Below are 15093 nucleotides of genomic sequence, written 5' to 3'. Positions count from 1 at the left end.
TGTTTGTGTACATGGATTTTTTAATGTTGTATGTTTTTCCCCCAACACCACTTTCCATCAATTTGTTTACAGACCCTATGCCAAATTGATTCAAAAGCTTTTTCTTTAAATCAACAAAGCATGAGGAGACTTTGTCTTTGTTTTAGTTTGTTGTTTGTCAATTAGGGGTGGCAGGGTGATATGTGGTCTGTCATACGGTAATTTGGTAAAAAGCCAATTTGACATTTGCTCAGTACATTGTTTTCACTGAGGAAATGTACGAGTCTGCTGTTAATGATAATGCAGAGGATTTTCCCAAGGTTGCTGTTGACGCATATCCCACTGTAGTTATTGGGGTCAAATTTGTCTCCACTTTTGTGGATTGGGGTGATAGTCCTTGGTTCCAAGTATTGGGGAAGATGCCAGAGCTGAGGATGATGTTAAAGAGTTTAATTGGAATTTGTTGTCTGTATATTTGATCATTTAATTGAGGACACCATCACACCACAGGCCTTTTGGGTTGGAGTGTTTGTATTTTGTCCTGTAGTTCATTCAATGTAATTGGGATCCAGTGGGTTCTGGTGTCTTTAATAGTTGATTCTAACATTTGTATTAGATCATGTATATGTTTTTGTTTGTTCTTTGTTATAGAGCCAAAAAGATTGGAGAAGTGGTTTACCCATCTCCATTTTGGATAGATAACTCTTCATGTTGTTGTTTTGTGTTTTCCAATTGTCCCAGAAGTGGTTCGATTCTATGGTTTCTTCAATTACATTGAGCTGATTTCTGACGTGCTGTTCCTTCTTTTTCCGTAGTGTATTTCTGTACACACGGTCCCGTGTGGCTCAGTTGGTAGAGCATGGTGTTTGCAACGCCAGGGTTGTGGGTTCGATTCCCAGGGGGACCAGTACGGAGAAAAAAATGTATGCATTCACTACTGTAAGTTGCTCTGGATAAGAGCGTCTGCTAAATTATTAAAATGTAAATGTATTGTTTTAGTGATTCACCATACTGAAGGCGTAGACTCAGGTTTTCTGGGTCTCTATGTTTTTGGTTGGATAGGTTTCTCAATTTCTTCATCAAAACATTTGTCACTGTTGTTAATTTTCTGATATTTTCTGCTTGAAATTTAAAGATTTGGGAAGCTGAGAGGTCAAATATACTGTTTAGGTTTTCAACTGTCAAGTTTATACCTTCACTATTACAATGGAACATTTTGTCCAGGAAGTTGTCTTAAAGGGATTGAATTTGTTGTTGCCTTTATTGTTTTTTGGTAATTTTCCACACTACTTTCCTTCCACCTATAGCATTTGTTAATGTTCCTTTGGCTTTGATGCCTCATGATTGAGTATTGCTCTGTTCATGTAGACTGTGATTTTGCTGTGATCTGATGGGTGTCAGTGGGTTTGACTGAACACTGAGAGACTCTGGGTTGAGGTCGGTTATAAAGTAGTCTACAGTACTACTGCCAAGAGATTAACTATAGGTGTACCTATTGTAGGAAGCCTACCACACACCCAGCGTGCAACAGAGCTGTAGGAGTCCCCACACACCCAGCGTGCGACAGAGCTGTAGGAAGCCTACCACACACCCAGCGTGCGACAGAGCTGTAGGAGTTGTGACCCATTTTTTGTTAGTTATGTTGTCATAGTTGTGTCTAGGGGGGCATATTGTGGTGGCTAATTTCTGCATTACCAAATGAGGAGAGTTATAAACTTCACACGCCAGTCAGAGTTATACTTATAACTACATCTTTAATAATAAGAGCTTTGCAAAAGCACTTTGACTTTCAATGATGCGCCATTTGAAAAGTGACAACACAAAAGTACAAAGATCTTTTATAGTCAAGATACACCCCTCGCAGCCTACATGACAACAACAACAGATCTTAGGAACAGTCCACAACGGAAGACTTTATATAATGAGAAAAGAGTATCCCGTAGCCAGATCGCATTCGCTATAAATTATCGTTCAGTTTGGTCCCTTATGACGAGGTTCTAATCTCGTTCCTGGTACTTCATAGCACAAAAAACATTACCTAATTTTATCTGGAATGATCCAGACATCGTAAATCTCCTCTGTCAGTGTTATCTCATAGAGGCCCCATCCTCAGTAGAAAACACACACAATAGTTTAACAGAATACTCTATTCCGTCGAATAAAACAACCATTGTAATACAATACATGCATTATAAGTTGGTAGAGCATGGTGTTTGCAACGCCAGCATGGTGTGTGCAATGCCAGGGTTGTGGGTTCGATTCCCACGGGGGGCCAGTACAAAAACAAAAAAATGCATGAAATGAAATGTATGCATTCACTACTGTAAGTCGCTCTGGATAAGAGTGTCTGCTAAATGATTAAATGTAAATGTAACATAATCTTGCAAATTTTCCACGACAATATGAGGGAGGAAATGCTGTCACCTCCATGTAGGTGTTTGTCCCCCTGTGTGCTGAGGGTGTTCAGGTTCTTGTCCAGTTCTGGCATTTAGGTCCCACAGACTTGTACATGTCCCTGGGCCTGGAAATGATTGATTTCCCCCCTCCAGGATGGAGAAGCTGTCATCGTTAAAGTATGGGGATTCTAGTGGGGGATATAGGTAGGATGGAGAAGCTGTCTTCATTAGAGTATGGGGATTCTAGTGGGGGGATATAGGTAGGATGGAGAAGCTGTCTTCTTATAGTATGGGGGATTCTAGTGGGGGGATATTGGCATCACACAGTAGGACATTTTTCTCTGTTGAGTAATTTCCTTTAGAATTTCTAGCCAAATGTAAAATGTTCCTGTTTTGATTAATTTAATAGAGTAGATTAGGTCTGGTCTATATTAGCATACCCCCTGGTCCCTTCGCTGTTTCACACCTGGTAGTGTGGTGGATGGGACTACCAGCTCTCTGTAACCTAGAGGACAACCAGGGTCCGTCTCCTCTATACCACCTGGTAGTGTGGTGGATGGGACTACCAGCTCTCTGTAACCTAGAGGGCAACCAGTGGGTCCGTCTCCTCTATACCACCTGGTAGTGTGGTGGATGGGACTACCAGCTCTCTGTAACCTAGAGGGAAACCAGTGGGTCCGTCTCCTCTATACCATCCACCTGGTAGTGTGGTGGATGGGACTACCAGCTCTCTGTAACCTAGAGGGCAACCAGTGGGTCCATCTCCTCTATACCACCTGGTAGTGTGGTGGATGGGACTACCAGCTCTCTGTAACCTAGAGGGCAACCAGTGGGTCCGTCTCCTCTATACCACCTGGTAGTGTGGTGGATGGGACTACCAGCTCTCTGTAACCTAGAGGACAACCAGTGGGTCCGTCTCCTCTATACCACCTGGTAGTGTGGTGGATGGGACTACCAGCTCTCTGTAACTAGAGGAACAACCAGTGGGTCCATCTCCTCTATACCACCCACCTGGTAGTGTGGTGGATGGGACTACAGCTCTCTGTAACCTAGAGGGCAACCAGGGTCCGTCTCCTCTATACCACCTGGTAGTGTGGTGGATGGGACTACCAGCTCTCTGTAACCTAGAGGGAAACCAGTGGGTCCGTCTCCTCTATACCATCCACTGGTAGTGGTGTGGTGGTGGATGGGACACAGCTCTTGTAACCTAGAGGCAACCAGTGGGTCCATCTCCTCTATACCACCTGGTAGTGTGGTGGATGGGACTACCAGCTCTCTGTAACCTAGAGGAGAGGGCAACCAGTGGGTCCATCTCCTCTATACCACCTGGTAGTGTGGTGGATGGGACTACCAGCTCTCTGTAACCTGGAGGACAACCAGTGGGTCCATCTCCTCTATACCACCGTAGTGTGGTGGATGGGACTACCAGCTCTCTGTAACCTAGAGGACAACCAGTGGGTCCGTCTCCTCTATACCACCTGGTAGTGTGGTGGATGGGACTACCAGCTCTCTGTAACCTGGAGGACAACCAGTGGGTCCATCTCCTCTATACCATGGTAGTGTGGTGGATGGGACTACCAGCTCTCTGTAACCTGGAGGCAACCAGTGGGTCCATCTCTCTATACCACCTGGTAGTGTGGTGGATGGGACTACCAGCTCTCTGTAACCTAGAGGAACCAGTGGGTCCATCTCCTCTATACCACCCCTGGTAGTGTGGTGGATGGGATACCAGCTCTCTGTAACCTAGAGGACAACCAGTGGGTCCGTCTCCTCTATACCACCCACCTGGTAGTGTGGTGGAGGGACTACCAGCTCTCTGTAACCTAGAGGGCAACCAGTGGGTCCGTCCCTATACCAGCCACCTGGTAGTGTGGTGGATGGGACTACCAGCTCTCTGTAACCTAAGGCAACCAGTGGGTCCGTCTCCTCTATACCAGCCACCTGGTAGTGTGGTGGATGGGACTACCAGCTCTCTGTAACCTAGAGGACAACCAGTGGGTCCGTCTCCTCTATACCACCTGGTAGTGTGGTGGATGGGACTACCAGCTCTCTGTAACCTAGAGGACAACCAGTGGTCCATCTCCTCTATACCACCCACCTGGTAGTGTGGTGGATGGGACTACCAGCTCTCTGTAACCTAGGGACAACCAGTGGGTCCGTCTCCTCTATACCACCTGGTAGTGTGGTGGATGGGACTACCAGCTCTCTGTAACCTAGAGGGCAACCAGTGGGTCCGTCTCCTCTATACCACCCACCTGGTAGTGTGGTGGATGGGACTACCAACTCTCTGTAACCTAGAGGACAACCAGTGGGTCCATTCCTCTATACTACCCACCTGGTAGTGTGGGTGGATGGGACTACCAGCTCTCTGTAACCTAGAGGACAACCAGTGGGTCCATCTCCTCTATACACCCACCTGGTAGTGTGGTGGATGGGACTACCAACTCTCTGTAACCTAGAGGGCAACCAGTGGGTCCGTCTCCTCTATACCACCCACCTGGTAGTGTGGTGGGGGGGACTACCAGCTCTCTGTAACCTAGAGGACACCAGTGGGTCCGTCTCTCTCTATACCACCTGGTAGTGTGGTGGATGGGACTACCAGCTCTCTGTAACCTAGAGGACAAACCAGTGGGTCCGTCTCCTCTATACCACCCACCTGGTAGTGTGGTGGATGGGACTACCAGCTCTCTGTAACCTAGAGGACAACCAGTGGTCCATCTCCTCTATACCACCTGGTAGTGTGGTGGATGGGACTACCAGCTCTCTGTAACCTAGAGGACAACCAGTGGGTCCGTCTCCTCTATACCACCCACCTGGTAGTGTGGTGGATGGGACTACCAGCTCTCTGTAACCTAGAGGACAACCAGTGGGTCCATCTCCTCTATACCACCTGGTAGTGTGGTGGATGGGACTACCAGCTCTCTGTAACCTAGAGGACAACCAGTGGGTCCGTCTCCTCTATACCACCTGGTAGTGTGGTGGATGGACTACCAGCTCTCTGTAACCTAGAGGGCAACCAGTGGGTCCGTCTCCTCTATACCACCCACCTGGTAGTGTGGTGGATGGGACTACCAACTCTCTGTAACCTAGAGGCAACCAGTGGGTCCACTCCTCTATACTACCCACCTGGTAGTGTGGTGGATGGGACTACCAGCTCTCTGTAACCTAGAGGACAACCAGTGGGTCCATCTCCTCTATACCACCCACCTGGTAGTGTGGTGGAGGGGACTACCAACTCTCTGTAACCTAGGGCAACCATGGGTCCGTCTCCTCTATACCACCCACCTGGTAGTGTGGTGGGGGACTACCAGCTCTCTGTAACCTAGAGGACAACCAGTGGGTCGTCTCCTCTATACCAACCTGGTAGTGTGGTGGATGGGACTACCAGCTCTCTGTAACCTAGAGGACAACCAGTGGGTCCATCTCTCTATACCACCTGGTAGTGTGGTGGATGGGACTACCAGCTCTCTGTAACCTAGAGGACAACCAGTGGGTCCGTCTCCTCTATACACCCACCTGGTAGTGTGGTGGATGGGACTACCAGCTCTCTGTAACCTAGAGGACAACCAGTGGGTCCATCTCCTCTATACCACCTGGTAGTGTGGTGGATGGGACTACCAGCTCTCTGTAACCTAGAGGACAACCAGTGGGTCCGTCTCCTCTATACCACCCACCGTAGTGTGGTGGATGGGACTACCAGCTCTCTGTAACCTAGAGGACAACCAGTGGGTCCATCTCCTCTATACCACCTGGTAGTGTGGTGGATGGGACTACCAGCTCTCTGTAACCTAGAGGGCAACCAGTGGGTCCATCTCCTCTATACCACCTGGTAGTGTGGTGGATGGGACTACCAGCTCTCTGTAACTAGAGGACAACCAGTGGGTCCGTCTCCTCTATACCACCCACCTGGTAGTGTGGTGGATGGGACTACCAGCTCTCTGTAACCTAGAGGACAACCAGTGGGTCCGTCTCCTCTATACCACCTGGTAGTGTGGGGATGGGACTACCAGCTCTCTGTAACCTAGAGGACAACCAGTGGGTCCATCTCCTCTATACCACCCCCTGGTAGTGTGGTGGATGGGACGACCAGCTCTCTGTAACCTAGAGGGCAACCGTGGGTCCATCCTCTATACCACCCACCTGGTAGTGTGGTGGATGGGACTACCAGCTCTCTGTAACCTAGAGGACAACCAGTGGGTCCGTCTCCTCTATACCACCTGGTAGTGTGGTATGGGACTACCAGCTCTCTGTAACCTAGAGGGCAACCAGGTGGGTCCGTTCCTCTATACCACCTGGTAGTGTGGTGGATGGGACTACCAGCTCTCTGTAACCTAGAGGACAACCAGTGGGTCCATCTCCTCTATACCACCTGGTAGTGTGGTGGATGGGACTACCAGCTCTCTGTAACCTAGAGGAAAAGTGGGTCCGTCTCCTCTATACCACCTGGTAGTGTGGTGGATGGGACTACCAGCTCTCTGTAACCTAGAGGACAACCAGTGGGTCCATCTCCTCTATACCACCCACTGGTAGTGTGGTGGATGGGACTACCAGCTCTCTGAACCTAGAGGACAACCAGTGGGTCCATCTCCTCTATACCATGTTCGTGTAGGATGACAATGTCTTTATTTCTGATTTCTTTGGTTTAGTCCAGGTTTCTGCTCTCTCTCTTTTGCTCTACAGCTCTCTCTCTCTGTTGTCTCTCCCTTTCTCTCTCCCTCCCTCTCCCTTTCTCTCTCTCTCTCTGTCCCTCCCTCCCTCCCTACCTATCCCTTTCTCTTTCTCTCTCTTCTCTCTCCTCTCTCTCTCTCTCTCTCTCTCCCCCTCTGGTCTCTCTCCTCTCTCTCTCTCTCTCCCCCCCTGTCTCTCTCTCTCTCTCTCTCCTCTCTCTCTCTCTCTCTCTCTCTCTCTCTCCCTCTGTGTCTCTCTCTCTCTCTCCCTCTGTCTCTCTCTCTCCCTCTCTCTCTCTCTCTCGCTGTCCCTCTGTGTGTCTCTCTCCCTCCCTCTCCCTTTCTCTCTCTCTCTCTCTCTCTCTCTCTCTCCTCTGTCTCTCTCTCTCTCTCCTCTGTGTCTCTCTCTCTCTCCCTCTGTGTCTCTCTCTCTCTCTCCTCTGTCTCTCTCTCTCTCTCTCCTCTGTCTCTCTCTCCCTCTGTCTCTCTCTCTCTCTCCCTGTCTCTCTCTCTCTCTCTCTCTCTCTCTGTGTCTCTCTCTCTCTATCTCTGTGTCTCTCTTCTCTTCTCTCTCTCCCTCTCTCTCTGTCCCTTTCTCTCTCTCTCTCTCTCTCCCTACTCTCCTTTTGACTAGAGCCCTATGGTAATAGTGCACCATTTGGGAGTCAGTCCCTCTAGTCCTCTGAGGTGATTCCAGGCGTATCGTCCCATTTGCACTTTACTCATGAACGTAATGTTCTCTGTATTTTTAGAAGAGATTTCCTGTAGGTATTCATAGTGTCTGTCTGGGATTGTCTCGTGCTTGGTGTTTCAGAGCACACCGGACCAAGTAAAACAAGTCTGGGAAAGTGTATGCTTTTGAGAAGCAAATAACCCTTCCAATTCTTTGGTGAATGTTCTTTAATGTCTGAGGAGTCAGTTTAATGTCTGAGGAGTCAGTTTGATGTTCTTTAATGTCTGAGGAGTCAGTTTAATGTCTGAGGAGTCAGTTTGATGTCTGAGGAGTCAGTTTGATGTCTGAGGAGTCAGTTTGATGTCTGAGGAGTCAGTTTGATGTCTGAGGAGTCAGTTTGATATCTGGGGAGTCAGTTTGATGTCTGGGGAGTCAGTTTGATGTCTGGGGAGTCAGTTTGATGTCTGAGGAGTCAGTTTGATGTCTGAGGAGTCAGTTTGATGTCTGAGGAGTCAGTTTGATGTCTGAGGAGTCAGTTTGATGTCTGAGGAGTCAGTTTGATGTCTGAGGAGTCAGTTTAATATCTGAGGAGTCAGTTTAATATCCGAGGAGTCAGTTTGATGAACGAGGAGTCAGTTTGATGTCCGAGGAGTCAGTTTGATGAACGAGGAGTCAGTTTGATGAACGAGGAGTCAGTTTGATGTCCGAGGAGTCAGTTTAATATCCGAGGAGTCAGTTTGATGAACACCTTCAGGACCAGAAGTAAAATGGACGGAAAAGTCCAATGCATCTCTTGGGAGCAAATCATTATTAATCATTATTCTAACTCAGCCCTGTCTGGCAGAGGATGGCTCAATAACAAGTTAAACCACAGCCCTGCTGCCTGCCCTATCATCTCCTAACTCCCTCAGCCCTGTCTGGCAGAGGATGGCTCAATAACAAGTTAAACCACAGCCCTGCTGCCTGCCCTATCATCTCCTAACTCCCTCAGCCCTGTCTGGCAGAGGATGGCTCAATGACAAGTTAAACCACAGCCCTGCTGCTGCCCTATCATCTCTAACTCCCTCAGCCTGTCTGGCAGAGGATGGCTCAATGACAAGTTAAACCACAGCCCTGCTGCCTGCCCTATCATCTCCTAACTCCCTCAGCCCTGTCTGGCAGAGGATGGCTCAATGACAAGTTAAACCACAGCCCTGCTGCCTGCCCTATCATCTCCTAACTCTCAGCCCTGTCTGGCAGAGGATGGCTCAATGACAAGTTAAACCACAGCCCTGCTGCCTGCCTATCATCTCCTAACTCCTCAGCTCTGTCTGGCAGAGGATGGCTCAAGTTAAACCACAGCCCTGCTGCCTGCCTATCATCTCCTAACTCCTCAGCCCTGTCTGGCAGAGGATGGCTCAATGACAAGTTAAACCACAGCCCTGCTGCCTGCCCTATCATCTCCTAACTCCCTCAGCCCTGTCTGGCAGAGGATGGCTCAATGACAAGTTAAACCACAGCCCTGCTGCTGCCGTGTCATTCTGTTCGTTCATCATCTTTTCGCTCCAGGGAATCACTTCCTAATCAACAGTAAGAGGTGATGCAGCGATGCTGTTATTAGATCTTATTTTTAGTGATTATCCAGATTAATGTTAGACGGAGGAAGGTCATCCCTTTTCTCTCCTTGTTTTCCTCTCCTCTTTGTCCTCTCCTTCTTGTCCTCTCCTCTTGTCTCTCCTCTCTTGTCCACCTCTCTCTCTGCTATCCTCTGTTCTCTATCCAACACAGTTTAGCTTGCTGCTGAATCAATTTAGTGGAGGGAAAGCTGTGAATACAACAACGGGCGGTGACCTCTGATGCTCTGAAAGTCGTTGCACTGAAACATTATTAGCATCTTCTGAATCAGTCTTGCTCTCCTTCAAACGGTCTGATAATGAATCAGGGTTATTTTAAATGAGAGCATCGTGGCTGATGATAATGAATCAGGGTTATTTTAAATGAGAGCATCGTGGCTGATGATAATGAATCAGGGTTATTTTAAATGAGAGCATCGTGGCTGATGATAATGAATCAGGGTTATTTTAAATGAAAGCATCATGGTGATGATAATGAATCAGGGTTATTTTAAATGAGAGCATCATGGCTGATGATAATGAATCAGGGTTATTTTAAATGAGAGCATCGTGGCTGATGATAATGAATCAGGGTTATTTTAAATGAGGAGCATCGTGGCTGATGATAATGAATCAGGGTTATTTTAAATGAGAGCATCGTGGCTGATGATAATGAATCAGGGTTATTTTAAATGAGAGCATCATGGCTGATGATAATGAATCAGGGTTATTTTAAATGACAGCATCATGGCTGATGATAATGAATCAGGTTTTTGTAATAATGTTTTTTAGGGTGTAATGTTAATATAGCAGATCTTCCATCAATGTAATTGTCTGCATCATTTCCAATCCCCTATATATTTGTAAATACATACAGTTAAAGTCGGAAGTTTACATACACTTAGGTTGGAGTCATTAAAACTCTTTTTTTCAACCAATCCACACATTTCTGTTAACAAACGATAGTTTGGCAAGTCGTTTAGGACATCTACTTTGTGCATGACACAAACAATTGTTTACAGACAGATTATTTAACTTATAATTCACTGTATCACAATTCCAGTGGGTCAGAAGTTTACATACACTAAGTTGACTGTGCCTTTAAAAAGCTTGGAAAATTCCAGAAAATGATGTCATGGCTTTAGAAGCTTCTGATAGGCTAATTGAAGGTGACAATTGAAAAAAGTATCTATATCCACAGTAAAACGAGTCCTATATCGACATAACCTGAAAGGCCGCTCAGCAAGGAAGAGGCCACTGCTCCAAAACCGCCATAAAAAAGCCAGACTACGGTTTGCAACTGCACATGGGGACAAAGATTGTACATTTGGAGAAATGTCCTTGGTCTGATGAAACAAAATAGAACTGTTTGGCCGTAATGACCATCGTTATGTTTGGAGGGAAAAGGGGGAGGCTTACAAGCCGAAGAACACCATCCCAACCGTGAAGCACGGGGGTGGCAGCATCATGTTGTGGGGGTGCTTTGCTGCAGGTGGGACTGGTGCACCTAACAAAATAGATGGCATCATGAGGCAGGAAAATGATGTGGATATTGAAGCAACATCTCAAGACATCAGTCAGGAAGTTAACGCGTAGTCGCAAATGGGTCTTCCAAATGGACAATGACCCCAAGCATACTTCCAAAGTTGTGGCAAAATGGCTTAAGGACAACAAGGTCAAGGTATTGGAGTGGCCATCACAAAGCCCTGACCTCAATCCTATAGAAAATGTGTGGGCAGAACTGAAAAGGCGTGTGCGAGCAAGGGGGCCTACAAACCTGATTCAGTTACACCAGCTCTGTCAGGAGGAATGGGCAAAAATGCACCCAACTGATTGTGGGAAGCTTGTGGAAGGCTACCTGACATGTTTGACTCAAGTTAAACAATTGAAAGGTAATGCTACCAAATACTAATTGAGTGAGTAAACTTCTGACCCACTGAGAATGTGATGAAAGAAATAAATGCTGAAATAAATCATTCTCTCTACTATTATTCTGACATTTCACATTCTTAAAATAAAGTGGTGATCCTAACTGACCTAAAACAGGGAATTTTTACTAGGATTAAATGTCAGGAATTTTGAAAACTGAGTCTAAATTGGCTAAGGTGGATGTAAACCTCCGACTTCAACTGTATGTGTATATATATATATATATATATATTAGTACCAATCAAACGTTTGGATGCACCTACTCACTCCAAGGTTTTTCTTTATTTTTACTATTTTCTACATTGTAGAATAATAGTGAAGACATCAAAACTACGAAATAACATATATGGAATCATGTAGTAACCAAAAACGTGTTAAACAAATCAAAATATATTTTATATTTGAGATTCTTCAAGGTAGCCACCAATTGCCTTGATGGCAGCTGTAACAAACCAGTTGCCTTGGATAAAAGTGTTTTGTTGTTGTACAGTATCCTCAAACATTAGCATAGTATTGTTTCACTGTAATAACTACGGACAAAAACAAATGTCTGAAATGTATGCATTCACTACTGTAAGTCGCTCTGGATAAGAGCGTCTGCTAAATGACTAAAATGTAAATGTAAATGTAAATAACTACCGTAAATTGGACACTGCAGTTAGATTAACAATCATTTAAGCTTTCTGACGATGTAGGACATGTCAATGTCCCGGAAAGTTGGCTGTTGTTTACAACACCATTCTAGTCGCATATTGAGAAGCAACTGTCCCATTTTGGGACTCTGATCCTGTAGAGGTTAACGATGATAGCTCCTTGACTCTCTCAGTCAATCAGAGAAGATTACTGCTGCGACAAACATGTTGGCTCTAAGATGGCTTTTGGGGTGGGAAGGGAGGAGTGAACGAGTGGAGTGAACGAGAGGAGGGAGAGATCGGAGTGAACTAGAGGAGGGGAAGAGAGGAGGGAGAAAGAGGAGAGAGAGAGAGAGAGAGGAGTGAGCAGGGAGAGAGAGGAGAGAGGAGTGAGGGAGGGGAGAAAGAGAGGAGTGAATGAGAGGAGGGGAGAGAGGAGTGAGCCGGAGGGGAGAGAGGTGGAGAGAGAGAGAGGAGGGGAGAGGAGAGAGAGAGGAGAGAAGGGAGGTTAAGAGGGAGAGGGCGATCAGGGAGGGAGAGGAGAGTTAGAGGGGAGGGAGGGAAAAGAAGAAGAGGGAGAAATTAGGAAATTAGGAAGGGAATTGATGGAGAGGAGAAGGAGAGGAGAGGTGAGGAGGAGAGGAGAAGAGAGAATGAGGAGATGGATAGAGAACGGAGCCTGTACCCATCTGGCTGCCAAGCCCCTCCAGGAGAGAGCCAGGAGGAGGGATCTTCCTGATCCAAATGTCATCCCTGTTTTGGGATTATCCTGCATTTCCTGCCACTGATCATCTCTCCCTCTCTCTCTCTCTCTGTTATCTTTCTCAAACCCTCCTGTTTACTGTCTTCTGCCAGGGAATTCTGAAACACTTCTGGTTGATGGGCAGTTGGGAAAATCTGAAATAAAAAGTTATGAGCCATATACTGTAGCTTCCTCTGGGTACGGGTGGTCTCTGGGTTTGGGGTGGTCCCTGGGTATGGGGTGGTCCCTGGGTATGGGGTGGTCTGTGGGTACAGGGTGGTCCTGGGTATGGGGTGGTCCCTGGGTATGGGTGGTCCTGGGTATGGGGTGGTCCCTGGGTTTGGGGTGGTCCTGGGTACGGGGTGGTCCCTGGGTAGGGGGTGGTCCCTGGGTATGGGGTGGTCCCTGGGTATGGGGTGGTCCCTGGGTATGGGGTGGTCTGTGGGTACAGGGTGGTCCCTGGGTATGGGGTGGTCCCTGGGTACGGGGTGGTCCCTGGGTATGGGGTGGTCCCTGGGTAGGGGGTGGTCCCTGGGTAGGGGGTGGTCCCTGGGTAGGGGGTGGTCCCCGGATACGGGGTGGTCCCCGGGTAGGGGGTGGTTCCTGGGTAGGGGGTGGTCCCTGGGTAGGGGGTGGTCCCTGGGTAGGGGATGGTCCCCGGATACGGGGTGGTCCCCGGGTAGGGGGTGGTCCCTGGGTAGGGGGTGGTCCCCGGGTAGGGGGTGGTCCCCGGGTACGGGGTGGTCCCGGGTAGGGGGTGGTCCCCGGGTAGGGGGTGGTCCCCGGGTAGGGGGTGGTCCCCGGGTACGGGGTGGTCCCCGGGTAGGGGGTGGTCCCCGGGTAGGGGGTGGTTCCCGGGTAGGGGGTGGTCCCTGGGTGTGGGGTGGTCCCTGGGTGTGGGGTGGTCTCCGGGTGTGGGGTGGTCCCTGGGTAGGGGGTGGTCCCTGGGTGTGGGGTGGTCCCTGGGTAGGGGGTGGTCCCTGGGTGTGGGGTGGTCCCTGGGTGTGGGGTGGTCTCCGGGTGTTGGGTGGTCCCTGGGTGTGGGGTGGTCTCCGGGTGTGGGGTGGTCCCGGGTGTGGGGTGGTCTCCGGGTGTTGGGTGGTCCCTGGGTGTGGGGTGGTCTCCGGGTGTGGGGTGGTCCCTGGGTAGGGGGTGGTCTGTGGGTACAGGGTGGTCCCTGGGTAGGGGTGGTCCCTGGGTATGGGGTGGTCCCTGGGTATGGGGTGGTCTGTGGGTACAGGGTGGTCCCTGGGTAGGGGGTGGTCCCTGGGTATGGGGTGGTCCCTGGGTACGGGGTGGTCCCTGGGTATGGGGTGGTCCCTGGGTACGGGGTGGTCTGTGGGTACAGGGTGGTCCCTGGGTAGGGGGTGGTCCCTGGGTATGGGGTGGTCCCTGGGTACGGGGTGGTCTGTGGGTACAGGGTGGTCCCTGGGTAAGGGGTGGTCCCTGGGTATGGGGTGGTCCGTGGGTATGGGGTGGTTGGGGTACGGGGTGGTCCCAGGGTAGGGGTGGTCCCTGGGTAGGGGGTGGTCCCTGGGTGTGGGGTGGTCCGGGGTGGGGTGGTCCCTGGGTGTGGGGTGGTCTCCGGGTGTGGGGTGGTCCCTGGGTATGGGGTGGTCCCTGGGTATGGGGTGGTCCCTGGGTACGGGGTGGTCCCTGGGTACGGGGTGGTCCCTGGGTATGGGGTGGTCCCTGGGTACGGGGTGGTCTGTGGGTACGGGGTGGTCCCTGGGTAGGGGGTGGTCCCTGGGTATGGGGTGGTCCCTGGGTACGGGGTGGTCTGTGGGTACAGGGTGGTCCCTGGGTAAGGGGTGGTCCCTGGGTATGGGGTGGTCCGTGGGTATGGGGTGGTCCCAGGGTACGGGGTGGTCCCAGGGTACGGGGTGGTCCCTGGGTAGGGGGTGGTCCCTGGGTGTGGGGTGGTCTCCGGGTGTGGGGTGGTCCCTGGGTGTGGGGTGGTCTCCGGGTGTGGGGTGGTCCCTGGGTATGGGGTGGTCCCTGGGTATGGGGTGGTCCCTGGGTAGGGGTTGGTCCCTGGGTATGGGGTGGTTCCTGGGTACGGGGTGGTCCGTGGGTACAGGGTGGTCCCTGGGTAGGGGGTGGTCCCTGGGTAGGGGGTGGTCCCGGGTAGGGGTGGTCCCCGGGTAGGGGGTGGTCCCTGGGTATGGGGTGGTCTCCGGGTACGGGGTGGTCCCTGGGTACGGGGTGGTCCCTGGGTAGGGGGTGGTCCCTGGGGATGGGGTGGTCCCTGGGTAGGGGGTGGTCTCCGGGTAGGGGGTGGTCCCGGGGGGGGGTGGTCTCCGGGTAGGGGGTGGTCCCTGGGTAGGGGGTGGTCTCGGGGTACGGGGTGGTCCCTGGGTAGGGGGTGGTCCCCGGGTAGGGGGTGGTCCCCGGGTAGGGGGTGGTCCCTGGGTATGGGGTGGTTCCTGAGTATGGGGTGGTTCCTGGGTAGGGGGTGGTCCCTGGGTAGGGGGTGGTCCCTG

This window comes from Salmo trutta, unplaced genomic scaffold (genome assembly GCF_901001165.1).
Source record: "Salmo trutta unplaced genomic scaffold, fSalTru1.1, whole genome shotgun sequence".
NCBI lineage: Eukaryota > Metazoa > Chordata > Actinopteri > Salmoniformes > Salmonidae > Salmo > Salmo trutta.
Note: the sequence above shows the minus strand (reverse complement) of the source record.